A 27,504-nucleotide genomic window follows, 5' to 3' on the forward strand; every position below is an offset into this window, starting at 1 on the left:
AACGCCTTAAAATTTTCCATTCCTAACTGTAGTGATATTTGAAGCACCTTCTCCTTTAGAATAGTTCAGTTTATAGGAATGTTTGCAGCGCGTGCTTGCTGAAACCAAGTTAATAAAACTTCCTCCATTTCGTCGTAAGTCGATGATTTCACACGCATACGTTTCGAATTTCCACAATTTTCAAACCTTTCCATTATCGACGATCTGTTTTTCATAATAGTGGTGTGTGTTGAGGGGGCCAGTTCAAACTGCTTCGCTAGCCCCACGTGACTCACACCAGGAGATGCCTCCACTTTTTTAATAACAGAAAACTTCTCTTCCAGAGGTATGTTCTTCCACTTTTCACTCATGTCCACTGATGAAAGCTTAAAAAAAAGTTATATCGAAGACACACTCTCACTAGACACACAAACTGTTTGTTGCTCAGCTCACACAACACGCTATGAATACAAAGCATCGACTGGATTGGCACTAAAAAGTTCGCAAGCAGAATGTGCGTCACATGTCATGTGACCGGGTTCTGCCACTGACATATAAAACACGCTGAGCGCGGGCTTTCTGAGCCGGTGCAAATTGTGAATCCACAGAGCGGAAAACTGTGTGTCTACATCCAGTCACTTAAACGTTATAAAGAGGTAAATAATTGACCAGGGTTCCAAAAACGTGAGCGTTACATGGAGGAAATTGTAACATGGAGGAATCTCAGTAAAAGAGGAAAATTTAACATTGTTTATAAGGGCTTTTAGTCGGGATCGAAAAAAAAACGGACGTAATATAGAGGAAGACATTATATGGAGGAATGTTATAAAGAGGTTTCACTGTACATTATGTAATAAGTTATTTGTAAAAAAAAAAAAAATGTGTACCAGGAGTAAATCTAATGATAGTCTCTAACTACAAGTCTGTAAATATATGTGTATACGAATTAGCTTATTTTAAATTGATCTAAACTTGTAAATACTTTGACATGTGCTATATCCTTGTACGGATGAATAAAACTGCTGCTACTACTACTACTGCCTGTAAAGAAGCTTAAGGTGGCAGTGTTTTCAAGCGATTTCATCAATAACTATGCAGCCCTAGTCAAAAATGGGACTTAACTGCTAAGGTCGTCAGTCTGTAAGCTTACACACTACTTAACCTAAATTATCCTAAGGACAAACACACATACCCATACCCGAGGGAGGACTCGAACCTCCGTCGGGTCCAGCCGCACAGCCCATAACTGCAGCGCCTGAGACCGCTCGGCTACTCCCGCGCGGCAGCCCTAGTCCTGATGGGGCATTGGCTATGCGAGTGCACGAGTGAGTTTTGGCCGCCGTCTCGGATGTGTTCATGTGACTCAGGAGTGTTTTAATCCGCGTGGAGCACATTTAGTCCGTGGACCAGTGGTTGGTTTACCGTTAGTGATGGGACTCTGCGCTGCCGGAGGGTCACGTGAGTGGCGTGAGGGATGGCGCTGAGCGCAGCAGGACTCGGCGACCGTGATTAAGCGTCTGTCCAGGGCGTCGCACCGGCGCGGCGCGGGCAGCCGCCCCGCCCCGCCGCAGTTAGCGCGATTAACGCTCGCGCCGCGATATTTCATCCGGCCCGCTGGGGGGCCTTGCTCCTCCCGCATGCAACAAGCTGCGCCGGTGGCCGGTGGCTGGCGCGTGTCGGAGGCGCCTCCAGTCTCCCGTCCAGTCTCTGTCCCCTCCGGACACCGTTCTAGAAGTCGTTGCTTTGCTTGCACTTGCCGTGCAGGAGTCAGATATGGGTGATCACCTTCCACTCGTCTGTCCAGCTAGCGTCAGGCCGGGCGTGGATCCATGTGGGAGGGGTCCGATCTGCCCCCACGTCTAACTTTCGGACAGTAAAGTAGCATGAATGCAAAGAATTCCGAAAACCGTGCAACGTATCATTTCACGGTAGCCGTGTTCGCTGTTGCAGTCACCTCAGCCACTTTCCGCCTGCAGATTGAAGGGATTTCTTGTTCAGCCTGAAGAATATGCGCCGTGCATTCCGTAAACCTCCTAAATGGGCTGTGTCCATAACATTCACAGCAGGTTTGTAGGGAGATTAATTACCCCATTGCCTGAAGGCAGCACCTTACAGAAGCGCTGTTTGCAAGAGCAGGAAATGGCCAGTGAGAATGCCTGCTTTGTGCTCTTGGCTGGCTGAGATGCTTTAAGTTTAAATAATTTCAGTCACAGTTGTGATTTTATTTTTATGCAAAATGCATTTCGAGACTTGGGAACCCATCTTCAGGCGCTTTGACAGTCTACATCTTTTGTTTTCGTATTTAGATTACAATCTGCTCCTGTTGAAATTGATTGGTTTGTTGTTTGATTTGGGGCAGGGGACCAAATAGCGTGGCCATCAGTCCCATCGGGTTAGCGAAGGATGGGGAAAGAAATCAGCCGTGCTCTTTCAAAGGAACCATCCCGACATTTGCCTGATGCGATTTAGGAAAATCACGGAAAACCTAAGTCAGGATGGCCGGACGCGGGTTTGAACCGTTGTCCTCACAAATGCGAGTCCAGTGTGCCAACCACTGCGCTACTTCGCTGGGTCTGCTGGGATTACGTGGTGCAAGATCCCCTAGCTTCTAAACTGATACTGTTATTACTCAGCTTAGCCGCGAGTCGGCAGAGGGTGGTATATGTGACGTACAGTATAACTGGTCAGCATTTCTCCCCGTAATTTGCGCGTGTAAGTCGGACCTTCCTTGATCCGCCATGGTGGGTCGTGTCGTCGGATTTCCTCCTACCTGTGCGCGGTGCAGCTCTCATAAATGTCGTCCCGTGCAGATTCTTCACTGGCGCATTGGATGTCTCTGTCGGTCGCAGCTAATTATCTGAAATTGCTGTCGATCAACTTTGGGGTATCTATTTACTCGAAATCAACATTGAGAATGCCGTAATATCACTTTTATTCCTATTAGGTCAATAATGACACACTCACGTCACAAACTACTCGTAACCGAGAGCATGGCTACCATCGAACAAGACAGGAAGAGCTCTTAACGCCGACTGCCGACTTTGGCGCGCAGCCCGTATCTCTTACAAGTTTCCTCACAGTTCGTGGATTTCCGATCAAGTTCGTACTTAGTAAGATATGCATTTGTTAATGAACGGGTGTGAATTTTAACGAGGCAAAATTATGATAAATAGTTTTAAACATCCAGAGGCTCCTCCTAGTATTTATGTTGTCATAAATGACTTTAATCATTAAATAAAAATAAACAAAATCTGTGACTTTGTCGCCAAGATGGCGGTACTTCCAGTCATGTATATTTCCCAGGCTGACGCTTGTTGCTACGGTCCAGCGCCGAGCCCCACCCCACTAAGGGCGATATATGGTCGCTTCGTCACCTAGCCAGCCAGCGTGGGAAATGCTCTCCGACTCATGGCCGGCTACGGACTACAGCGCTTCCTAAATATCATGAATACATCAATAAGAGACAATAATTTATTTAAACTGTTAAAAATGTCTTCCTCGCGTAAGAGGCACCTTACAATGGGTATATTGCAAAGCAGCATATTGTGAATATAAGGTTACAAAACTAAGAGAAATCGAAACATAACTTCGTGTTCCCAGTAGTGGATACATAATTCTGAATCACAGTATGAATAAACATGATTATGTACATATATACATTTTTCATTCTACTGCAAATTTATAAACACAAGTCAAAGAATTTCAAATGCGAAGATGCTGCATTTCTACAAATACCCAGGTGTTATTATTTCAAGGAAGATACAAAGCTGTTACATTATTAATTATAGAGGGATATAATTTATAAAACAAATTTCTGAAAATATAAAATGTGACTGCATTTTATCAAATGCTTGCACCACTAAATATTTGTTTATTTCCCAAGAAATAAACTATTAAAATACTAACAACCCTGTGGCTGTTAAACTCCGTTTGTTTATTCATCTTGTTTTCAGAAGATTTTTCTTTGTGTAACGTTATTTCTAATGTAAAAAAAAATTGATCTTCTGGAACAATTAGAAATAATGCTACACAAAGAAAGATCTTCTGAAAGAAATATTGAATGAACAAACGGAGTTTAACAGCCACGGGTTTTTCAGTAATTCTAAATGTTTATTTTCTCCCAAAGAAACAACTATGTAATAGTGCAGCCATTTGATTGCATACAGACACATTGGACGTATTCACATTTTTTTTAGGAATGATATCTCTCTACACTTAATGATGTAAGAGCTTTGTGTCTTCTTTAAAATAACAACACCAGTGTATTTGTAGAAATGAAGCATTTTTGCATTTGAAATTTTGCACTTGTTTCTACTTATGTATATAAATGTGCTGTGGAATGAAAATTGTCGATGTGTACATAAACGTGTTTAGTTATATAGTGATTCAAAATTATGTATCCACTACTGGGAACGGTAAGTTATCTTTCGATTTGTCTTAATTTTGTAAACTTATATTTACACTGCGCCACGTTGTAATATACCATTGTAGTCACACCAAGGTCAGAACTAACATAAACCTGAAAAAAAATTGATTTAGACAGTCAAAAGACCTGAAGATAAGCCTCCAAGTGCTCGAAATGAAATAAAGTCGCGATTGTGACTGAAGGCGGTTGTTCTTTATTTTACGAAAGCAGTACAGCCACGGAAGAAAAAATGGCGGCAGTGGATAAAATGAAGTTAAATGATTTCATGGAGCCATTTGGGCCTCGCGTAATCGGCGAGTCGGCCGTCTTCCCTCGTCGGGTTTTTGAGGTGGCTGGTTGTGTGCCGTCTGGAGCTGAGTTTGTGTTTCAAAGTAGTTATTATTTCTAACGTCCGGAGTTCGTGATCCTTTGTGATGAGCGAGATTACTTTTACGGCACGGGAAACCCACAAAACATTCGAAAATGCGTCAACGTGCGTGGACGTCAAATTCTGCTTAGTCACTTTATTGTTTCTCTAGGTGGGTGTTGCGGATTAAAAAGCGCGGACATGTTCGGCCAAAAGAGTCAGACGTCAGAGGAGAGCGCGGAACCGTTAGCTAGCTGATAAAAATGACACATTGGGCTAGGTTTAATTCGAGTCAATCAATTTCATATGCTTGCGTGCAAATCTGAGTTTTTTGCTAGTCTTTTTCCCTGTTGACGTCGAACTGAATGAACTGTAAGCGCTGAACGTATCCCATTGCAGTGATCAGATCTCGGAATCTTCGTGAGGTTAGCTAGATAGCTACGAGACTTTTAATCAATGAGTTTTGAGTTTTGAGAAGTTTAACCCGGTCTCGTCGCTCAAAGCGAGACTGGTGACCCTTAGTTGTATTGACGTGTCTGTGCAGCAGAGCAGAGAATTAATGTGGATCGGCTAATAAAAGTTTACGGTTAAATCCGCGGAGGATTATGTCGCGGAATTTGTCTCAGCTGTCGCACACCATCAACAGTGTTTGGTTTCTGACCGCCACCACGGGTCTGTTTCCGCGCGGCGCCACAGATACCCAGACTTACAGACGAAAGAAACGCTTCAGTGCCAAGCAACTCTATAAATTACAAGCTTCAATTGACGCAGGATACTTGTAATTTACTTGCCTGAGAGTTTGTCCATGTGGATCCGATTACGACCTGAGGGGTAACGTTCTAGTCAGATAAATGTGCACGTTCCCAGGCCGACCGTATGCGCTATCAGTGTCAAATCCATTATGGTTCGTAGGCCTACAGGGATAGGTCCTCCAAGAAGGGGAAGAAAGCAAACAGAAAGTTTATCTTCCCAAATGGCGTGAAAGAAACGGCGGTGCCCAGTTTTACACGCATCCATAGCTAGTCTTCAGTTTTTGGTACACAACTGTAGTGTTAAGAGAAACACTGATAATGGTAAATGCACATTTCGAGTATATAAGAGCAAGGCTATTTACAATTTGTACAGAAACCAGATGGCAGTTATAAGAGTCGAGGGACAGGAAAGGGAAGCAGTGGTTGGGAAGGGAGTGAGACAGGGTTGTGACCTATCCCCGATGTTATTCAATCTGTACATTGAGCAAGCAGTAAAGGAAACAAAAGAAAAATTCGGAGTAGGTATTAAAATCCTTGGAGAAGAAATAAAAACTTTGAGGTTCACCGATGACATTGTAATTCTGTCAGAGACAGCGAAGGACTTGGAAGAGCAGTTGAATGGAATGGATAGTGTCTTGAGAGGAGTATATAAGATGAACATCAACAAAAGCAAAACGAGGATAATGGAATGTAGTCAAATTAAATCGGGTGATGCTGAGGGAATTAGATTAGGAAATGAGACACTTAAAGTAGTAAAGGAGTTTTGCTATTTGGGGAGCAAAATAACTGATGATGGTCGAAGTAGAGAGGATATAAAATGTAGACTGGCAATGGCAAGGAAAGCGTTTCTGAAGAAGAGAAATTTGTTATCATCGAGTATAGATTTAAGTGTCAGGAAGTCTTTTCTGAAAGTATTTGTATGGAGTGTAGCCATGTATGGAAGTGAAACATGGACGATAAATAGTTTAGACAAGAAGAGAATAGAACCTTTCGAAATGTGGTGCTACAGAAGAATGCTGAAAATTAGATGGGTAGATCACATAACTAATGAGGAAGTATTGAATAGGATTGGGGAGAAGAGGAGTTTGTGGCACAACTTGACCAGAAGAAGGGATCGGTTGGTAGGACATGTTCTGAAGCATCAAGGGATCACAAATTTAGTATTGGAGGGCAGTGTGGAGGGTAAAAATCTAGGAAGGAGACCAAGAGATGAATACACTTAGCAGATTTCGAAGGATGTAGGTTGCAGTAGGTACTGGGAGATGAAGAAGCTTGTACAGGATAGAGTAGCATGGAGAGCTGCATCAAACCAGTCTCGGGACTGAAGACCACAACAACAACAAGAGCAAGTGAAATGAAAACGGAACATTTGGAAAAAATGAGTAAATTGTTTATGATTTCAAAAGTTAATGCATTTATCACACTATGAGACAAGAAGGTCAGTGCCTTCTCGGAAACATGTTTACCCAGGCGTGCATCCATTCGTGCGGGGCAAATCGACGGTCACGAACGTCTTTCTTGAGGGCTCCAAATATAGAGAAATCCCACAGGGAGAGATCGGGACTTTATGGTGCTCCTACGTGTTCGCAAGGTTGTTTCCACTAGCTGCAGAAGTTTCGCTGGGAAGCAAGTACACAGCCTCCATACAGTCCGAATCTCTCCCCCATCCGATTTTCATTTTTTTTGGAGGGTCCTAAGACGGACTTTACTGGCCGCCGATTTGCTGTGGACAATGAGGTGCACACGTCGGCACAATCTTGGTTCCGTAGGCAACAGTAAAGCTTTTTCCAACGAAGGCATTGACCGTCTTATCTTATTAATAGCTGTGGCGATTACTTTGGAAATAATAAACAGTTTACATACTTTCTTCCACCTGTCTCATTTTCGTATGACTACCCGTAATATAGTTCCTAGATTACACTCTAAGGGGAAAAAAGGGATGCCCGACGAAGGATTTTTCCAAATGAGACGGAAATCGGTAGATGCCATGTACAAGCACAGAGAAACAAATCATTACAATTTCAGAAAAATTGGATGATTTATTCAAGAGGAAGTGCTTCTCAAACTCAGCTAGCCAATAACGCGTTGGTCCACGTCTGGCGCTTATGGAATCAATTGTTCGGCTTGGCGTTGATTAGAGTTGCTAGATGTTCTCGTGAGGAACATAATACCAAAATCTATCCAACTGGCGCGTCAGATCGTCAAACTCTCGGTGTAGTTGAAGGGCGCTGTCCATAATGCTCCAAATGTTCTCAATTGTGAACAGATCTGGTGACCTTGCTGACCAAGGTAGGGTCTGGCAAGCACGAACACGAGCAGTGGAAACATTCGCCGCGTACGGGCGGACGTTATCTTGCTGAAATGTAAGCACAGGATGGCTTGCAACGAAGGACAAGAAAATTGGGTGTAGAATATTGTCGACATAGCGCGGGGTACTGTAAGAGTGCCACGGTTGACAACCAAAGGGGTCTTGCGATGAAACGAAGTGGTACCATAGACCATCACTCATGGTGGTCGGGCCGTGTGGTGGATGACAGTCAACTTGGTGTTCCACAGATGTCCGGAACCTCTCCAGACACGTCTTTGTGGTCATCGGAGCTCAGTTCGATAGGGGTTCATCGCCGAAGACAATTCTACTCCAGTCAGTGAGAATCCAGGACGAGTGACTCGTGTTTCTCGAAAAATTACTGAAATAACCACTGGAATTTGTAATGTTATATACATCCCGCGAGATACTGTGGACAAGTTTGGGTCTGAATAAAAATCCAATGGTCAGGATTTGTATATAGAGTAATTATCGAGTTTTGTCTGCAAAATTAAGGTTAAAAAATCATTCATAGATCTGACAAGGTTCTTTTATGAAGGCCAATATCGTTTCTGCAAATGCTGTTCAGTTATAAGATCTATTTCTGCTTTTGCCCCATTGTCTTTTCACCGTAGTATCGAACAAGAATACGCATGAGTTTCTTAAAAGGCTCACAGACTTACATATTTATTCCACCCTCTGCTTCATAGAACCTACAGTGGCACAGTGACAGATACAGAGAAGTGACTGTGATGTTACGGTGATCTTAATTCAGTCTTGATAGCTATTTAATATGAATCCGAAAATTTGCTGACGCCCTTTGGAAAAGGCGAAAATAGGCGGTCTTTGGCAAATGCGTCGCTTTGTCTGCTCCTCTCCTCGGGCGTGGGTCTCGTGCAACGGAAATCATCCCCGCCTTCGTATTAACATTGCGGAACGGATGCGGATGCGAGTGGAAAGGGGGAGGGGCGGGTGAGGGGGAGGGAACGGGGGGGGGGGGGGTTCAGAGGGCTGATCGGCGGGGTTGGCCTCGGCGCGCGAGGCGTGGATGGGAACGGGTCTGCAAAGAGCTGGCGGCGAGGCGCGGGCGCGAGAAAGAAAGCTCTTTATTTCGCAAAGTGGTGCGATGTTGGGGGCATTATGGGCGCGCGGGAGCCGCTATAGCGCCTTCAATCTCTTCTCCTCTTCCTCGCGGCTACGCGTCTCCCGCCGCGCTTCCTCCTTTTCGGGTTCTTCCCTCTGTTCTCCCGCTGCCTGGCCTCTTCCGCGCATCAGAGCGGCATTTCTTTTACGTGGAGGTCTTACTGTTCACACCTTATTGTTTTCAGTTAAATATGCTCCCCCGGCAGCCACATGGTCTTACCATCAGGTCTGAAGAACGTATATGACTTTGAAGCTGGATCAGTGCAAGCAGCCGCACGTGGCTACTTTAAGCTACATTAAGACAGCTTAGGTCTGGCCTTTCCTACTAATCAGCTAACCTCAAGAATGTCGAAGAGACACTGCGTCACAAGAAAAGTGAAGTACCCAGAAGGTGATGAGGGAAGTAAATGAAACTTTACGGTTTGAGAAAGTACCTGGTGTTGATTCAGTGATTACAAGATCCAGTCGGATTTACCAAAAACTTGTCAGTAAGTGCCCTCTTACCAGTATAACATTACACACTCCCTGGCCTGGACGCATGCACTGCTTCGGTTGGGAAGGGTTTGTTAAAGCCATTGGATCCACTCCTGAGGTAGTGTGGCCCACAACAGCTGTAACTCCTCCTGGACACGGACAGGCCTGGTAGGGTACATAAGGGTAGTAAACGGCGTCAGATTTTGAGTGATCACGGTGATACTGCTAACTCTTGGAATATTGATGCGTGGGCTGGGATCTTTGCCAGATAGTATTAACAGAGTACATCGAAAAAGTTCAAAGAAGAGCAGCACGTTTTCAATGGAATGAACAGTGTAATGAGTGCAGAATATGGCCGAGGGTAAACCTAAGAAAGAAGAAGGTAATGAGAAGTGGCAGAAATGAGAACAGGGGGAAACTGAACATCTGGGTTGGGGATCACGAAGGAGATGAAGTTAAGAAATTCTGCTACCTGGGCAACAAAATAACCCATGAAGAACGGAGCAAGGAGGACATAGAAAGCAGACTAGCACTGACAAAGAGGGAACCCATGGCCAACAGAAGAGTACCAGCATCAAACATAGACCTTGATGTGAAGGAGAAATTTCTGAGAATGTACGTCTGGAGCACAGCATTGTATGGTTGTCAAACATGGACTGTGGGAAAACCGCATCAGAAAAGAATCGAAGCCTTTGAAATATGCTGCTACAGAAGAATGTTGAAAATTAGGTGGAATGTCAAGGTAAAGAATGAGGTGGATTCCGCAGAATCGGCGAGGTAAGGAAGACAAGAAGAAGGGACCGGATGAAAGAATATTTAAAACATCAGGGAATAACTTCCATGTGAGATGAAAAGGTTGTCACACGAGAAAAAGACGTGGTGGCCGCATCAAATTAGTCAGAAGACTCTTAACACAAAAAATCTTTGGCAGCAATGGGCTTGTGGAATATCACGGTATGGCTACCCAAATTACCGCCGACCCTCGCCCCCCCCTTTCACTTCACTCGACGAAAGGTTGGAAACAGAGTGAAACAAGACTCATCAGACGACATGACTTCCTTCTGTTGCTCGTTAGTCCAGGTTTTGTTTCTTCGGCACCACCTTTTCCTGTTATGGTGATTTGTACCACTAGTGAGTGCTTCTGGAATTGCAGCTCGCTCATGGACCTCCTTTTGTGTTGTTTTGGTGCTGACAGGATTCGCGGATTTGACATTTAGTGGAGTGACTTTTGCAGTTGTCGTCCTCTTTTTTTTTTTTTTTTTCATCACAATCGTCTTTAATGGCTGTATGTCACGATTACTCAATACCCACTTTCGTCCGGCTTGTGGTTCAGAGAATGATGTTTCTCGGCATTCCCTGTACGCGGTGTAAATCTACGATAGGCTGCCTCTTGAAACACGAAACAGTTCGGCCACCTTCATCACGGAAACACCCACCGTAAGAGCACCAACAGTTTATCATGTTCCAATTCTCCCAGCTCCGATATAATGCGTGTACAATTAAAAAAAATGGTTCAAATAGCTCTGAGCACTATCGGACGTAACATCTCAGCTCATCAGTCCCCTAGAACTTAGAACTACTTAAACCTAACTAACCTAAGGACATCACACACATCCATGTGCGAGACAGGATTCGAACCTGCGACGATAGCGGTCGCACGCTTCCAGACTGAAGCGCCTAGAACCGCTCGGCCACCAGCGGCCGGCTCACAGTTACACAGAACACTGTCGTGACCAGGACTACCCCTTGCAGCGTACGTGCGACGTTGCACAGGGCCCGTTCGTGGTCAGGTACAACAGCGCATCTTGCTACTTCGGCCAAATTCTGCATTTATGTTCAAGCATGCATTTCTCACGTTGTTTACATACTTTTCACTTATACACTCATGGCCATTAAAATTGCTACACCAAGAAGAAATGCAGATGATAAACGGGTATTCATTGGACAAATATACTATACTAGAAATGACATGTGATCACATTTTCATTCAATTTGGGTGCATAGATCCCCAGAAATCAGTACCCAGAACAACCACCTCTGGCCATAATAACGCTTTCATACGCCTGGGCATTGAGTCAAACAGAGCTTGGATGGCGTGTACAGGTACAGCTGCCCATGCAACACGATACCACAGTTTATCAAGAGTAGTGACTGGCGTATTGTGACGAGCCAGTTGCTCGGCCGCCATTGACCGGACGTTTTCAATTGGTGAGAGATCTGGGGAATGTGCTGGCCAGGGCAGCAATCGAACATTTTCTGAATCCAGAGAGAACCGTACAGGACCTGCAACATGAGGTCATGCTTTATCCTGCTGAAATGTAAGGTTTCGCAGGGATCGAATGAAGGGTAGAGTCACGGGTCGTAACACATCTGAAATGTAACGTCCACTGTTCAAAGTGCCGTCAGTGCGAACAAGAGGTGACAGAGATATGTAACCAGTGACACCCCAGACCATCGCGCCGGGTGATACACCAGTATGGCGATGACGAATACACGCTTCCCTTGTGCGTTTACCAGGATGCCCCCAAACACGGATGCGACCATCATGATGCTGTAAACAGAACCTGCATTCATTCGAGAAAATGACTTTTTGCCATGCGTGCGTTCGTCGTTGAGTACACCATCGCATGCGCTCTTGTCTGTGATGCAGCGTCAAGGGTAACCGCAGCAATGGTCTCCGAGCTGATAGTCCATGCTGCTGCAAACGACGTCGAAATGTTCGTGCAGATGTTTGTTGTCTTGCAACGTCCCCATCTGTTGACTCAGGGATCGAGACGTGACTGCACGATCTGTTACAGCCATGCGGATAAGATGCCTGTCATCTCGACTGCTAGTGATACGAGGCCGTTGGGATCCAGCACGGGGTTCCGTATTACCCTGCGGAACCCACCGATTCCATATTCTGCTAACAGTCATTAGATCTCGACCAACTGATCAGCAATGTCGCGATACGATAATCCACAATCACTATAGGCTGCAATCCGACCTTTATCAAAGTCGGAAACGTAATGGTACCCATTTCTCCTCCACACACGAGGCATCACAACAACGTTTCACCAGGCATCGCCGGTCAACTGCTGTTTGTGTATGAGAAATCAGTTGGAAACTTTCCTCATGTCAGCACGTTGTAAGTGTCGTCACCGGCGCCAACCTTGTGTGAATGCTCTGAAAAGCTAATCATTTGCTTATCACAGCATCTCCTTCCTGTCGGTTAAATTTCGCGTCTGTAGCACGTCATCTTCGTGGTGTAGCAACTTTAATGCCCAGTAGTGTATATTGCGCCAGCTCTTTAGATATTGCGGGTAATATATTTCATCAGTCCAAAACGTATCAGGACTGTATTAATAAAAATAGAGAAAAATTAAGATGGTTTCAAATACTCTGCTTCTATTGAACGTGTAGAACCTTCATGCAACTTATGTGAGATCGTCGGGGAAAGTCCTTATTTAGGGGATTTCTCAGTTCGCGCGGCCCATTGGCTTGAATGTCGACTATGAACCTTCATGTGAATTTCTGCACTTTTTTTTACAGTTGCCTGTTGAGAACACCAAGTCTCGTTGCATTTGATAAATCTTTTTACATAAAAGAACTGCCTCGTTTTGCATTCAATCAAGTCGCAGGCGTCCAAGCGGATGTTTTTGTTCGAGATTCCAGGTGTGTGGGACAAACTTCGCACACATTTTTCTCTTATTCGAAACATTCGGGAGAATGTTTTGAAGACTTGATGTAGAGATGTTGCTCCGTTGCGATTTGTGACCCAACAATGTTGAAACACCACGACCGCTCGTCGACTATTTAACACTGCCCGCTGACAAATGACTGGCCGAATGCTCGTCTGTTGTTTACAGTTGCCAGTTCAAGCTGCCACCGGTTACTGCGTTTGACGTCGCTTGCACGCCAGGAGTAAAAACAGTTTTCGAACTTTTTGGACGGTCGGTATAAAAGGCAATTGTGTTACCATTATATAGCAGTTTGGTCAATGTGGAGTTTTCCTCGTACCAGGTACGTGAAAGATGGTATCATCGTAATTTACATATCGGATAATTAGGTGTGGCGTACAAGATATAATACCTCCTACTGTCAAATGTCGGTGTATATTAGCAGCGTAATAGACTCTCGCGTGATACGGTGCAGTCCGTGGGCGAACTGCTATATTTCTCATATTTCCACTGTAAAATCCGTGTCGTCTCTGTTCTTTTTCTCTTTATTTCCCTTGGCGTTCCAAGCCTCGTAAAACACCTACCGGCTGCTGAACGCCAATTCGAGCTGCTGGAAGGAAGTCTCATACAGCTCGCCTGCTGTGCAGACGTTTGTGTGTGTGTGTGTGTGTGTGTGTGTGTGTGTGTGTGTGTGTGTGTCTGAAAAGTCGTGCTGCTTAGGTGTGTGTGTGTGTGTGTGTGTGTGTGTGTGTGTGTGTAAAGTCATGCTGCTTCAACCTGCGGCCAGCGCATAATTCGTATTCTGTGTCTCCGGAGTGTTTAGTGGTAAAAGGTAATTTATGTGCCAGCGCGTAATTATGTTTTTGCACGATATCGTTTTAATGCGTCTCCGAAGTCGCCCATAAATTTGCAGTGGTGGCGCATTGTGCTCTGCCGGACGTGTAACGCACGGCTCGACGCCAGCGCCTCTCCGCGTCCCTTGGGGCTGCGACGAAGCGCGTGGCGAATCTGGGCACTAAATTCCTGCATGGCTAAGTGGCCGGCACGGCGCGGACCAAGCGCTGTTCTCTTCTGTTCTGTTCACTGGTGAGGTGGAGGCGGCGCTAGGTGTCTGCGGCTGACACCTCCCTCGTAACTGCTCCATCCGGATTGTGACGGGCCTCCTGATTCACGTACGTGTGTTGGGCACGAAGCTACGAAGGCACACTGCGAAAAGAAATGGGTTCAGGTTATGACACGCATTTCAATAATGCCCAGTCCCCGAGAAGAAATAAGTTTGGCTCTACACCGTTACATACAATTTCAATCAGTATACAGTTGCTTGACGAAACAGCAATTGTTTGGTCATGACTGTGGATTCTTTGATTACTCTGGCAGATGGTTCATCAGAAGAACAGCATATGAAATATTAGTTCACGTTATTGCGAAATATTAGTTCACTTTATTACAAGAACGATAAAACGATGTACTTTATACAATCCATTGCCACAGAAATGTGCCAAATACGACGTAACGTTAGCGACAGCCCCGGACGGTGCACAAGTCTCGCCCAATCACCCCCCTCCACACCAATCCATATCCTAAGCTCCGCCCATGGTCTGCCGCATGTTCCAACATCAAAGTTGTTCGTATCACAAATATGCCAGTCATAACAAGGGGGAAAATCAGTAGTTAGTACGAAATACAGTATTTCCGGTATCATTGTGAAAAGAATTAGAAATATGTTCATTGAATATCCGAGTAGAAAAATCATCAATAAGAAACAAAAATAAAAATGATGTCCACACTGTCTTTTTTAATTCATGAGCTTTCATCTGCACTATATCAAAAAATTTGGTAACTGCAGTGAGCGCAAATTTCCGTTACCTCGCGTGGTGTAAGAAATTCTGTTGGGAAGTATTAATTGGTAGTATCGCCAAGGATGCTGTCCATTATCCCGATTGTCTAAAGTCAATGTTGTGCATAAACAAGGCAAAGTCGATGTCTTGGTTGATTACCCCTTTAAGACTCAAGAATATAAGAGTGGGATAATGTAGAAATGCGTAATATAAGCAGTCAGATATTTATGCAGTGTCATTCTTCATTAATATTTGCTGGGTAATGGGTGGAATTTTAACTTGTGAACTGTTACAACTGCTTGCTTATAGCAGACACGAGATTACTTTGAGTTCTTCTTCAGTGTTTGAGAGCCTTAGAGCTGGCTATTGTTAAACATATGTACATAATTTCGTCAGTGTCATTCCAACACATCTTATCGTACTTTAATGTCTGTTAGATATCAGTTTTGACAGCAGTTGGCCACAGCAGTCAAGATCAGGTACCTTGTGTATGATAGCTTTATTGAGAGTGCATATCTGTGTTTCGTTTTGACAGTATTACACAAACGTCTAAGAAGTACTAACAGCACAACACTGCAACCGCGGTGAAACAAAAAACGACGAACAAAAACACGACAGCGACGAGAACTATCAAAGATCATAGTGATGCGCTCTTGGTTGGTGCGGCGGGAGGTAGGTGTGGAGGTGGGTAAATGGGCGGGGTTTTTGCAAATGTCCGTGGCAGTCGCTAACGTTTCCTCAAATATAAGGTGGAACAATAAAGTAATGAGACTGATTTTCTTTGCAAGATGTGGCAACTCTGCAGGCTTGCGTAGGAACAATATCTTTGACCTTGGTCTATAAGCTGCTTCTAGTCCAAGCGGCACATCGATGCAATTGCTCAGTCGTGAGTTGTGCTGTAATAGGTTAAAACGTGTTTGTATCTCTCATCATGAAAATGGAACTGCATAATATTGTGCAACGGTATGCCATTTCTTTTTGCATTAAATTGGCGAAAACGCGACCACGACTTACAGCAAGCTTCAGAAAGCTTTTGGAGAGGAGGTTATGTCAAGAGCTCAAGTTTTTCATTGGCATAAAATGTTTAGTGAAGGCAGAACGAATGTTGAAGATGAAGACCACAGTGGACGACGGATGTCAGCTTGGCCAAGGTGCGTCAACTCGTACGATCTGATCGAAGATGATCCTTGAAACTGATTGCAGAAGATTTGAACATCAATCGAGAAACTGTTGGTCTAATAATAACTGGTATGAGAAAGATTTGTGCCAAAATGGTCCCCAAAAATCTCACACCGTAACAGCGAGAAAAACGGAAAAATGTGGCAGGCGATCTGTTAGAGCAAACGGAAATCAATCCAGAATTGTTGAGCCGTGTTATCCCTGGTGATGAAAGTTGTTTTCTTCAGTACGATCCAGAGACGAAACGCCAAAGTTTGCAGAGGTGCTCAAAGGATCACCCAGACCAAAAAAAGCTCGCATGTCAAAGTCAAAAGTGAAATGCATGCTTGTGTGCTTCTTTGATTCCAAGGGAGTTGTTCACAAAGAGTGGGTGTCTCCTAGACAAACAGTTAACCAATATTACTGCAAAGAAATTTTAGAAAGACTTTGTAAAGGAGTTCTTCGTGTCCGTGTCATCACTGCTGATAATTGGATTCTGCATCACAATAATGCGCCATCCCATACTGCTCTGTCAGTACAGCAATTTCTAACCTCAAAACAAATTTCAGTACTAACACAGCCACCTTATTCACCATATATCGCTCCGTGCGACTTTTTTTCTATTTCCAAGAGTCAAAACGGCGGTCAAGGGACCCCATTTTCAAACAACACAAGATGTCCAAAAAGCTGTGACGAGGCTTTTGGAGGATATTACAGAAGATGAGTTCCAGAAATGTTACCATCAATAGCAGAAAGGCTGGAAAAGTGTGTGCAATCAGAAGGGAACTACTTTGAAGGAGACAACACTAAACTTGACTAAAACTGTAAGCTACATTTTTTTCCACATCAGTCTCATTACTTTAATGTCGCACCTTGTATATACCTCTGTCTAAATATTAAAGCATCACTTCAGGCCAACATTTACGAGAGGTGTTCAATAAGTAATGCAACGCTTTTTATTCTGAAAGCAGGTTGATTTTATTCAGTCTTCCTATACACCATATTATTCAACACTCTTTTGCTTACAAAACCGTGTTTTCCGACATAATCTCCATTAAATGCGACAGCCTTATGCTACCTTACATGGAGTACCTACATCTACATTTATACTTCGCAAGCCACCCAACGGTGTGTGGCGAAGGACACTTTGCGTGCCACTGTCATTACCTCTCTTTCCTGTTCCAGTCGCGTATGGTTCGCGGGAAGAACGACTGCCGGAAAGCCTCCTTGCGCGCTCGAATCTCTCTAATTTTACATTCGTGATCACCTCGGGAGGTATAAGTAGGGGGAAGCAATATATTCGGTACCTCATCCAGAAACGCACTCTCTCGAAACCTGGACAGCAAGCTACACCGCGATGCAGAGCGCCTCTCTTGCAGAGTCTGCCACTTGAGTTTGCTAAACATTGCCGTAACGCTATCACGCTTACCAAATAACCCTGGGACGAAACGCGCCACTCTTCTTTGGATCTTCTCTATCTCCTCTGTCAACCCGACCTGGTACGGATCCCACACTGATGAGCAATACTCAAGTATAGATCGAACGAGTGTTTTGTAAGCCACCTCCTTTGTTGATGGCCTACATTTTCTAAGGACTCTCCCAATGAATCTCAACCTGGCACCTGCCTTATCAACAGTTAATTTTATATGATCATTCCACTTCAAATCGTTCCGTACGCATACTCCCAGATATTCTACAGAAGTAACTGCTACCAGTGTTTGTTCCGCTATCGTATAATCATACAATAAAGGATCCTTCTTTCTATGTATTCGCAATACATTACATTTGTCTATGTTAAGGGTCAGTTGCCACTCCCTGCACTAAGAGCCTATCGGCTGCATATCTTTCTGCATTTCGCTATAATTTTCTAATGCTGCAACTTCTCTGTATACTACAGCACCATCCGCGAAAAGCTGCATGGAACTTCCGACACTATCTACTAGGCCACCTGCAGACGCACATGGTACACCTATCCTGGTCGACGTCGGAGTCAACTTCTGGCTGCATCTATAACCTCCTCCTCATGTGCGTACTGCGCCCTTCAAATGTGTGAATTTCTAAGGAACCAAAATGCTGAGGTCATCTGTCCGTACCGGTTCCTGCGGAGTAGATCCTTCTCTGGGCAAAACAGATAGTAGTCGAAAGGTGCGAATTCCGGGCACATGCATATGCGTACCCCAACGTTTGGACCGAGTGTGGCAGTACTGCCAACAAAGACGTCCAGTTGTGCAGCGAAGTGAAATGAAGTGAAATGTTCGTTTGGCATTGATGGCCGGAAGTTCCGACATATGGAAGTTCGGCTGCCGAGTGGCAAGTCTTTTCAGTTGACGCCACTTTGGGCTACTTCCATATCAATGATGATGAGGACAACACAATACCCAGTCCCCGAATGAAGAAAATCTCTGACCCGGCCGGGAATCGAACCCGAGCCTGCTGCATGTCAGACGCGCAGACCACTCAGCTAAGAGTGTGGACGCAGTGAGACGTTTGATTGTAATTCGTCTGTCACCCCGACTGATAGTGTCCGCACGTTGCAGTATTGCAGGAGTCACAGCCGTGTGGCACACGGGAGCTCGGGCAGGTTTGCGCGACCATGTTGCGATTATGACAGAACGCTTCGCCTAACGACCTGCCGTGGTTTTTTCACTGTGATGACTCCGTCGACATACTGCCAGCGCCTCTGAATATGTGCCGTGTTCTGGTTACCCCCAGAAGAAATTCAATGACAGCTCTCTGATTGGAGCGCACCTCAGTTCAACACGCCATTTTGAAGGCTACGTACAGCGCCGGCACCTATCGGAACTTCATGGAACTATAGACACTGAAGTGGGAATATTCCAGGATGTCACACAACACATTCCGCATTTTTTTCAACCGAAACAGGGTGAGTAAAAAATGTTTTGCATACTTATTGAAAAGCTCTAGTGCAAAACTGTTGTCTTGAAGTATGCAGATCACAAACTTCAAAAGTAGAGTTCCGTCTGAGACATGAATAACACTTGTGTCCTAAATAGGCGATGTCTGCTGGATCAGAGGTCAAGAACTGTGCTGAGCAATCCCATGCTCGACTGTATATCGGCCTCCATGCGGCGGTGCTGCGAAGCTCGGAGCGAGGATTTGGCTCCACCAGTGCCTGCCATTAGTCGATGCGGATTGCAGAGTCATCGCTAACTTGTTCGGTATCGGTGCGAGTTGCAACCTTTGGTATAGCACCACGATCTTTGAACGATACTGCAGCTACTATTTCAAGTCGTTTCAATCCGTGTAAACGAATTAGAAGGGGTTTATTCTATCACCAGTTTCATTTAACAGTGATGAAATGAAATGTCGTGTGATGAGGGCCTCCCGTCGGGTAGACCGTTCGCCTGGTGCAAGTCTTTCGATGTGACGCCACTTCGGCTACTTGCGCGTCGATGGGGATGAAATGATGATGATTAGGACAACACAACACCCAGTCCCTGAGCGGAGAAAATCTCCGACCCAGCCAGGAATCGAACCCGGGCCCTTTGGATTGACAGTCTGTCGCGCTGACCACTCAGCTACCGGGGACGGACATTTAACATTGATGAAGAATATGCAATGAGTTCTGTAATAAACTTCAGCTACTAATAGCGAATACTCTGTTCAAGAATCGCATGAGGAGGAGATACACTTAGAAGAGGCCGAGTAATACGGGAAGATTTCAGTTTCATTACATCATGTTCAGACAGATATTCCGAAATCAGATACTAGATTGTAAGGTGTACCAAGAAGCAGATATACACCCAGATCACAATTTAGTAGTGATGATGAAGAGTAGGCTGAAGTTTAAGAGATTATTCAGGAAGAATCAATACACAAAGAAGTGGGATATGGAAGTGTTAAGAAATGATAAGATAAGCTTGAAGTTCACTGAGGCTATAGGTACACCAGTAAGAAATAGCTCAATAGGCTTTACAGTTGAAGAGGAATGGATATCTCTAAAAAGAGCAATCACAGAAGTTGGAAAGAAAAACGTAGGTACAAAGAAGGTAACTGGGAAGAAACCATGGGTAACAATGATTTCCATATTGTCTGTGTAACAAGATAAGTTCCCAAATTTGAGGAAAAAATTCTGCATTTATTCTCGTCCACAAACACATGGATGCATGGCCTTTAATATAAGCCAAACGAAAATTTATACTGTTATCCGTTTAGTGTTGTTTGAAGTTATGTTACCTGAAATTTAGTTGCGAAATCAAGGATAATGTCCTAACAATTTGTGTAACCGCTATATAATTATCAACGCGCTTAAGAAGTGGCGCTTCCTTCTGGCATATTTCTTTTCTGAAGATCGGCGAAATTACTCTCTGCTGCCCGACGTCCCGCTGCTAAGTTCCTCGTAGGCCCTAACTCCACAAGAAATTAAATTTTTCGCAGTAGAACATTCGAAAGTTTCTATGCAATGACGTCACTCTAAATTTGAATATGATAGTATTATCCGTCCAAGGAAAACCTCAAAATTGGGGAACACATTGGCGACGAATGAAAATTCTCCCAGAAGAGTTCTAACCGTGCGTAGGCTCGTGGATTTTCTACGAAAGTCCACTCATCCGATGCGCAACACACCTGGATTCATATACATAATATCACTTGAAATAAAATCGTAGTTAACCTCTCAAATAAAATAAGAATGTATTTTTCAGTATTCATCTTATACGGTACGAATTAGAGTTTCGGTTTAACTTATTTGAATGTCATCAGTTCAATAACTTTTACAGTGCCAAAAATTCACAAGATGGCTGTCTTGCAACAACATAGTCAGCTACCGACATACAAAGATCAGTACACGTCTGTCTAGTTACTAGACAGACTAGACTCTAGTGGATAATTAATATCAGAGTGAGTCGTCTCGTTTTCTTCGCTGCTTATTTGCGAAGTCCAGAGAGAAGTGCCACGCGTCTTAGAGCGCATATCTTCTCTCTCGCAGTCACAAATCAAAGATCTCCGTTATGTAATATTTTCGGTGTTCAATACAACGCAGCAAAATTAGTGCAAAGACCAGTTAAAAACCATAAATTATAATGTTCTCATAATCGCTAAAATTCCAGTGAAAGTTCTTTAATTATTTGAAATTTCCTTTATTATTAAGAAATAAAATATTCATGATCTCTAAGGCGCTGCCGTCCCCCCATGAACCATGGACCTTGCCGTTGTGGGGAGGCTTCAGTGCCTCAGCGATACAGATAGCCGTACCGTAGGTTCAACCACAACGGAGGGGTATCTGTTGAGAGGCCAGACAAAAGTGTGGTTCCTGAAGAGGGGCAGCAGCCTTTTCAGTAGTTGCAGGGGCAACAGTCTGGATGATTGACTGATCTGGCCTTGTAACAATAACCAAAACGGCCTTGCTGTGCTGGTACTGCGAACGGCTGAAAGCAAGGGGAAACTACGGCCGTAATTTTTCCCGAGGGCATGCAGCTTTACTGTATGATTAAATGATGATGGCGTCCTCTTGGGTAAAATATTCCGGAGGTAAAATAGTCCCCCATTCGGATCTCCGGGCGGGACTACTCAAGAGGATGTCGTTATCAGGAGAAAGAAAACTGGCATTCTACGGATCGGAGCGTGGAATGTCAGATCCCTTAATCGGGCAGGTAGTTAGAAAATTTAAAAAGGGAAATGGATAGGTTAAAGTTAGATATAGTGGGAACTAGTGAAGTTCGGTGGCAGGAGGAACAAGACTTCTGGTCAGGTGACTACAGGGTTATAAACACAAAATCAAATAGGGGTAATGCAGGAGTAGGTTTAATAATGAATAGGAAAATAGGAATGCGGGTAAGCTACTACAAAGAGCATAGTGAACGCATTATTGTGGCCAAGATAGATACGAAGCCCACACCTACTACAGTAGTACAAGTTTATATGCCAACTAGCTCTGCAGATGACGAAGAAATTGATGAAATGTATGATGAAATAAAAGAAATTATTCAGATAGTGAAGGGAGACGAAAATTTAATAGTAATGGGTGACTGTAATTCGGTAGTAGGAAAAGGGAGAGAAGGAAACATAGTAGGTGAACATGGACTCGGGCAAAGAAATGAAAGAGGAAAAATTTTACACAGAGCACAACTTAATCATAGGTAACACTTGGTTCAAGAATCATAAAAGAAGGCTGTATACATGGAAGAAGCCTGGAGATACTGACAGGTTTCAGATAGATTATATAATGGTAAGACAGAGATTTAGGAACCAGGTTTTAAAATGTAAGACATTTCCAGGTGCAAATGTGGACTTTGACCACAATCTATTGGTTATGACCTGTAGATTAAAACTGAAGAAACTGCAAAAAGGTGGAAATTTAAAGACATGGGATCTCGATAAACTGAAAGAACCAGAGGTTGTACAGAGTTTCAGGGAGAGCATAAAGGACCAATTGACAGGAATGGGGGAAAGAAATACAGTAGCAGAAGAATGGGTAGCTTTGAGGGATGAAGTACTGAAGGCAGCATAGGATCAAGTAGGTAAAAAGACGAGGGCTAGTAGAAATCCTTGGGTAACAGAAGAAATATTGAATTTAATTGATGAAAGGAGAAAATATAAAAATGCAGTAAATGAAGCAGGCAAAAAAGGAATATAGACGTCTCAAAAATGAGATCGACAGGAAGTGCAAAATGGCTAAGCAGGGACGGCTAGAGGACAAATGTAAGGATGTAGTGGCTTATCTCACTTGGGATAAGATAGATACTGCCTACAGGAAAATTAAAGAGACCATTGGAGGAAAGAGAAACGCTTGTACGAATATCAAGAGCTCAGATGGAAACCCAGTTCTAAGCAAAGAAGGGAAAGCAGAAAGGTGGGAGGAGTATATAGAGGGTCTATACAAGGGCGATGTACTTGAGGACAATATTATGGAAATAGAAGAGAATGTAGATGAAGATGAAATGGGAGATACGATACTGCGTGAAGAGTATGACAGAACACTGAAAGACCTGAGTCGAAACAAGGCCCCCGGAGTAGACAACATTCCATTGGAACTACTGACGGCCTTGGGAGAGCCAGTCCTGACAAACTCTACCATCTGGTGAACAAGATGTATGAGACAGGTGAAATACCCTCAGACTTCAAGAAGAATATAATAATTCCAATCCCAAAGAAAACAGGTGTTGACAGATGTGAAAATTACCGAACTATCAGTTTAATAATTCACAGCTGCAATATACTAACGCGAATTCTTTACATACGAATGGAAAAACTAGAAGCTAGATTAAGGAAGGGCAAACCTACGTTTGTAGCATTTGTAGACTTAGAGAAAGCTTTTGACAATATTGACTGGAATAGTCTCTTTCAAATTCTTAAGGTGGCAGGGGTAAAATACAGGGAGCGAAAGGCTATTTACAATTTGTACTGAAACCAGATGGCAGTTACAGATGGCAGATGGCAGTTACAAGAGTCGAGGGACATAAAAGGGAAGCAGTGGTTGGGAAGGGAGTGAGACAGGGTTGTAGCCTCTCCCCGATGTTATTTAATCTGTATATCTGTATATTGAGCAAGCAGTGAAGGAAACAAAAGAAAAGTTCGGAGTATGTATTAAAATCCATGGAGAAGAAATAAAAACTTTGAGAAAAAGCCATGTCTCCGCAATATCCTTTCTTTCAGGAGTGCTAGTTCTGCAAGTTTCGCAGAAGAGCTTCTGTAAAGTTTGGAAGGTAGGAGACGGATACTGGCAAAAGTAAAGCTGTGAGTACCGGACGTGAGTCGTGCTTCGGTAGCTCAGTTGGTAGAGCACTTGCCCGCGAAAGGCAAAGGTCCCGAGTTCGAGTCTCGGTCGGGCACACAGTTTTAATCTGCCAGGAAGTTTCATATCAGCGCACACTCCGCTGCAGAGTGAAAATCTCATTCTGGAAACATCCCCCAGGCTGTGGCTAAGCCATGTCTCCGCAATATCCTTTCTTTCAGGAGTGCTAGTTCTGCAAGTTTCGCAGAAGAGCTTCTGTAAAGTTTGGAAGGTAGGAGACGGATACTGGCAAAAGTAAAGCTGTGGGTACCGGACGTGAGTCGTGCTTCGGTAGCTCAGTTGGTAGAGCACTTGCCCGCGAAAGGCAAAGGTCCCGAGTTCGAGTCTCGGTCGGGCACACAGTTTTAATCTGCCAGGAAGTTTCATATCAGCGCACACTCCGCTGCAGAGTGAAAATCTCATTCTGGAAACATCCCCCAGGCTGTGGCTAAGCCATGTCTCCGCAATATCCTTTCTTTCAGGAGTGCTAGTTCTGCAAGTTTCGCAGAAGAGCTTCTGTAAAGTTTGGAAGGTAGGAGACGGATACTGGCAAAAGTAAAGCTGTGAGTACCGGACGTGAGTCGTGCTTCGGTAGCTCAGTTGGTAGAGCACTTGCCCGCGAAAGGCAAAGGTCCCGAGTTCGAGTCTCGGTCGGGCACACAGTTTTAATCTGCCAGGAAGTTTCATATCAGCGCACACTCCGCTGCAGAGTGAAAATCTCATTCTGGAAACATCCCCCAGGCAGTGGCTAAGCCATGTCTCCGCAATATCCTTTCTTTCAGGAGTGCTAGTTCTGCAAGTTTCGCAGAAGAGCTTCTGTAAAGTTTGGAAGGTAGGAGACGGATACTGGCAAAAGTAAAGCTGTGAGTACCGGACGTGAGTCGTGCTTCGGTAGCTCAGTTGGTAGAGCACTTGCCCGCGAAAGGCAAAGGTCCCGAGTTCGAGTCTCGGTCGGGCACACAGTTTTAATCTGCCAGGAAGTTTCATATCAGCGCACACTCCGCTGCAGAGTGAAAATCTCATTCTGGAAACATCCCCCAGGCTGTGGCTAAGCCATGTCTCCGCAATATCCTTTCTTTCAGGAGTGCTAGTTCTGCAAGTTTCGCAGAAGAGCTTCTGTAAAGTTTGGAAGGTAGGAGACGGATACTGGCAAAAGTAAAGCTGTGAGTACCGGACGTGAGTCGTGCTTCGGTAGCTCAGTTGGTAGAGCACTTGCCCGCGAAAGGCAAAGGTCCCGAGTTCGAGTCTCGGTCGGGCACACAGTTTTAATCTGCCAGGAAGTTTCATATCAGCGCACACTCCGCTGCAGAGTGAAAATCTCATTCTGGAAACATCCCCCAGGCTGTGGCTAAGCCATGTCTCCGCAATATCCTTTCTTTCAGGAGTGCTAGTTCTGCAAGTTTCGCAGAAGAGCTTCTGTAAAGTTTGGAAGGTAGGAGACGGATACTGGCAAAAGTAAAGCTGTGAGTACCGGACGTGAGTCGTGCTTCGGTAGCTCAGTTGGTAGAGCACTTGCCTGCGAAAGGCAAAGGTCCCGAGTTCGAGTCTCGGTCGGGCACACAGTTTTAATCTGCCAGGAAGTTTCATATCAGCGCACACTCCGCTGCAGAGTGAAAATCTCATTCTGGAAACATCCCCCAGGCTGTGGCTAAGCCATGTCTCCGCAATATCCTTTCTTTCAGGAGTGCTAGTTCTGCAAGTTTCGCAGAAGAGCTTCTGTAAAGTTTGGAAGGTAGGAGACGGATACTGGCAAAAGTAAAGCTGTGAGTACCGGACGTGAGTCGTGCTTCGGTAGCTCAGTTGGTAGAGCACTTGCCCGCGAAAGGCAAAGGTCCCGAGTTCGAGTCTCGGTCGGGCACACAGTTTTAATCTGCCAGGAAGTTTCATATCAGCGCACACTCCGCTGCAGAGTGAAAATCTCATTCTGGAAAAACTTTGAGGTTCGCCGATGACATTGTAATTCTCTCAGAGACAGCAAAGGACTTGGAAGAGCAGTTGAACGGAATGGATAGTGTCTCGAAAGGAGTATATAAGATGAACATCAACAAAAGCAAAACGAGGATAATGGAGTGTAGTCGAATTAAGCCGGATGATGTTGAGGGTATTAGATTAGGAAATGAGACAAAGTAGTAAAGGAGTTTTGCTATTTGGGGAGCAAAATAACTGATGATGGTCGAAGTAGAGAGGATATAAAATGTAGACTGGCAATGGCAAGGAAAGCGTTTCTGAAGAAGAGAAATTTGTTAACATCGACTATAGATTTAAGTGTCAGGAAGTCGTTTCTGACAGTATTTGTATGGAGTGTAGCCATGTATGGAAGTGAAACATGGACGTTAAATAGTTTGGACATGAAGAGAATAGAAGCTTTCGAAACGTGGTGCTACAGAAGAATGCTGAAGATTAGATGGATAGATCATATAACTAATGAGGAAGTGTTGAATAGTATTGGGGAGAAGAGAAGTTTGTGGCACAACTTGACCAGAAGAAGGGATCGGTTGGTAGGACATGTTCTGAGGCATCAAGGGATCACCAATTTAGTATTGGAGGGGAGCGTGGAGGGTAAAAATCGTAGAGGGAGACCAAGAGATGACTACACTACGCAGATTCAGAAGGATATAGGTGGCAGTAGGTACTGGGATATGAAGAAGCTTGCACAGGATAGAATAGCATGGAGAGCTGCATCAAACCAGTCTCAGGACTGAAGACCACAACAACAACAGGGCGCTGCAGTCATGGACTGTGAGGTTGGTCCCGGCGGAGCTTCGAGTCCTCCGTCTGACATGGGTGTGTGTGTTTGTCCTTAGGATAATTTAGGTTAAGTAGTGTGTCAGCTTAGTAACTGATGACCTTAGCAGTTAAGTCCCATAAGATTTCAGACACATTTGAACATATTCACGATCGTTATATGAACATATCATACATAAATAAGCAAGTCACCGTCAGGAACATACAAAAAGTTCTATAACAACAGCTAATTATTTAAATGACTTTGTCTTCTTCAAATGAATCATTTTTTGTCTGCATCATCGTCAGTTTCAGATTGATACGATTCTTTGATACCGATTTGCTGTACAAGGTTTATTGGAATTTCATACACGTTGTAGCATTTCCCTTCCAACCTCCAGTCACAGCGTATTCTTAATAAAGAAGTTAAAAGATTTAACTTCATTCAAATCCTCAGCTTGTTTTTTATTACATTCATACTGGCTTAGCATTGGAATTGGAATGATACATCATTAGGAGAGTAATCGCAGAAGTCGCTCATTCCTCAGATCTGGATTCCCCTTGACCATCTTTGAAATTCAGTACTTCATTCCAAAGTTTTTTGTATCTTTGGTCTCATTCAAGTTCAACGAATGAATTTGCTGGGAATTCTACACTTTTATTGTACTGAGCCATTATATCAGCTAGATTTTATTCGATGTGATTAAGCGCTTGTTCAACACCTACTCTGGAAATTTTCTTCATCAGAGTCAAATTTTCTGGTAACCTGTTTTTTATTTCTTGAATCAGACTTACTACAAATGTTATTCACCGATTACGCAACATTTCTTCGGCTTCCCATGGTATTCCTTTTTCTCTCATTTCAGCCAGCTGCTTTTCAAAGCGGAATCCCAGATAACATCTTCAATCAAAGACATCACGAATATTTTGAGTGAAAATATTAATTTTATTTGCAGGAACGTAACTTT

General features: G+C 44.1%; 1 protein-coding gene across 1 annotated transcript in view; it reads left to right on the top strand.

Annotated features, from left to right (window-relative positions):
- The window catches only part of LOC126354078 (protein-L-histidine N-pros-methyltransferase), an 892,286-nt gene that overhangs the window by 24,640 nt on the left and 840,142 nt on the right, over positions 1–27,504 (top strand). The gene's annotated exons all lie outside the window — the stretch shown is intronic.

The sequence above is a fragment of the Schistocerca gregaria genome, chromosome 3 (genome assembly GCF_023897955.1).
Source record: "Schistocerca gregaria isolate iqSchGreg1 chromosome 3, iqSchGreg1.2, whole genome shotgun sequence".
NCBI lineage: Eukaryota > Metazoa > Arthropoda > Insecta > Orthoptera > Acrididae > Schistocerca > Schistocerca gregaria.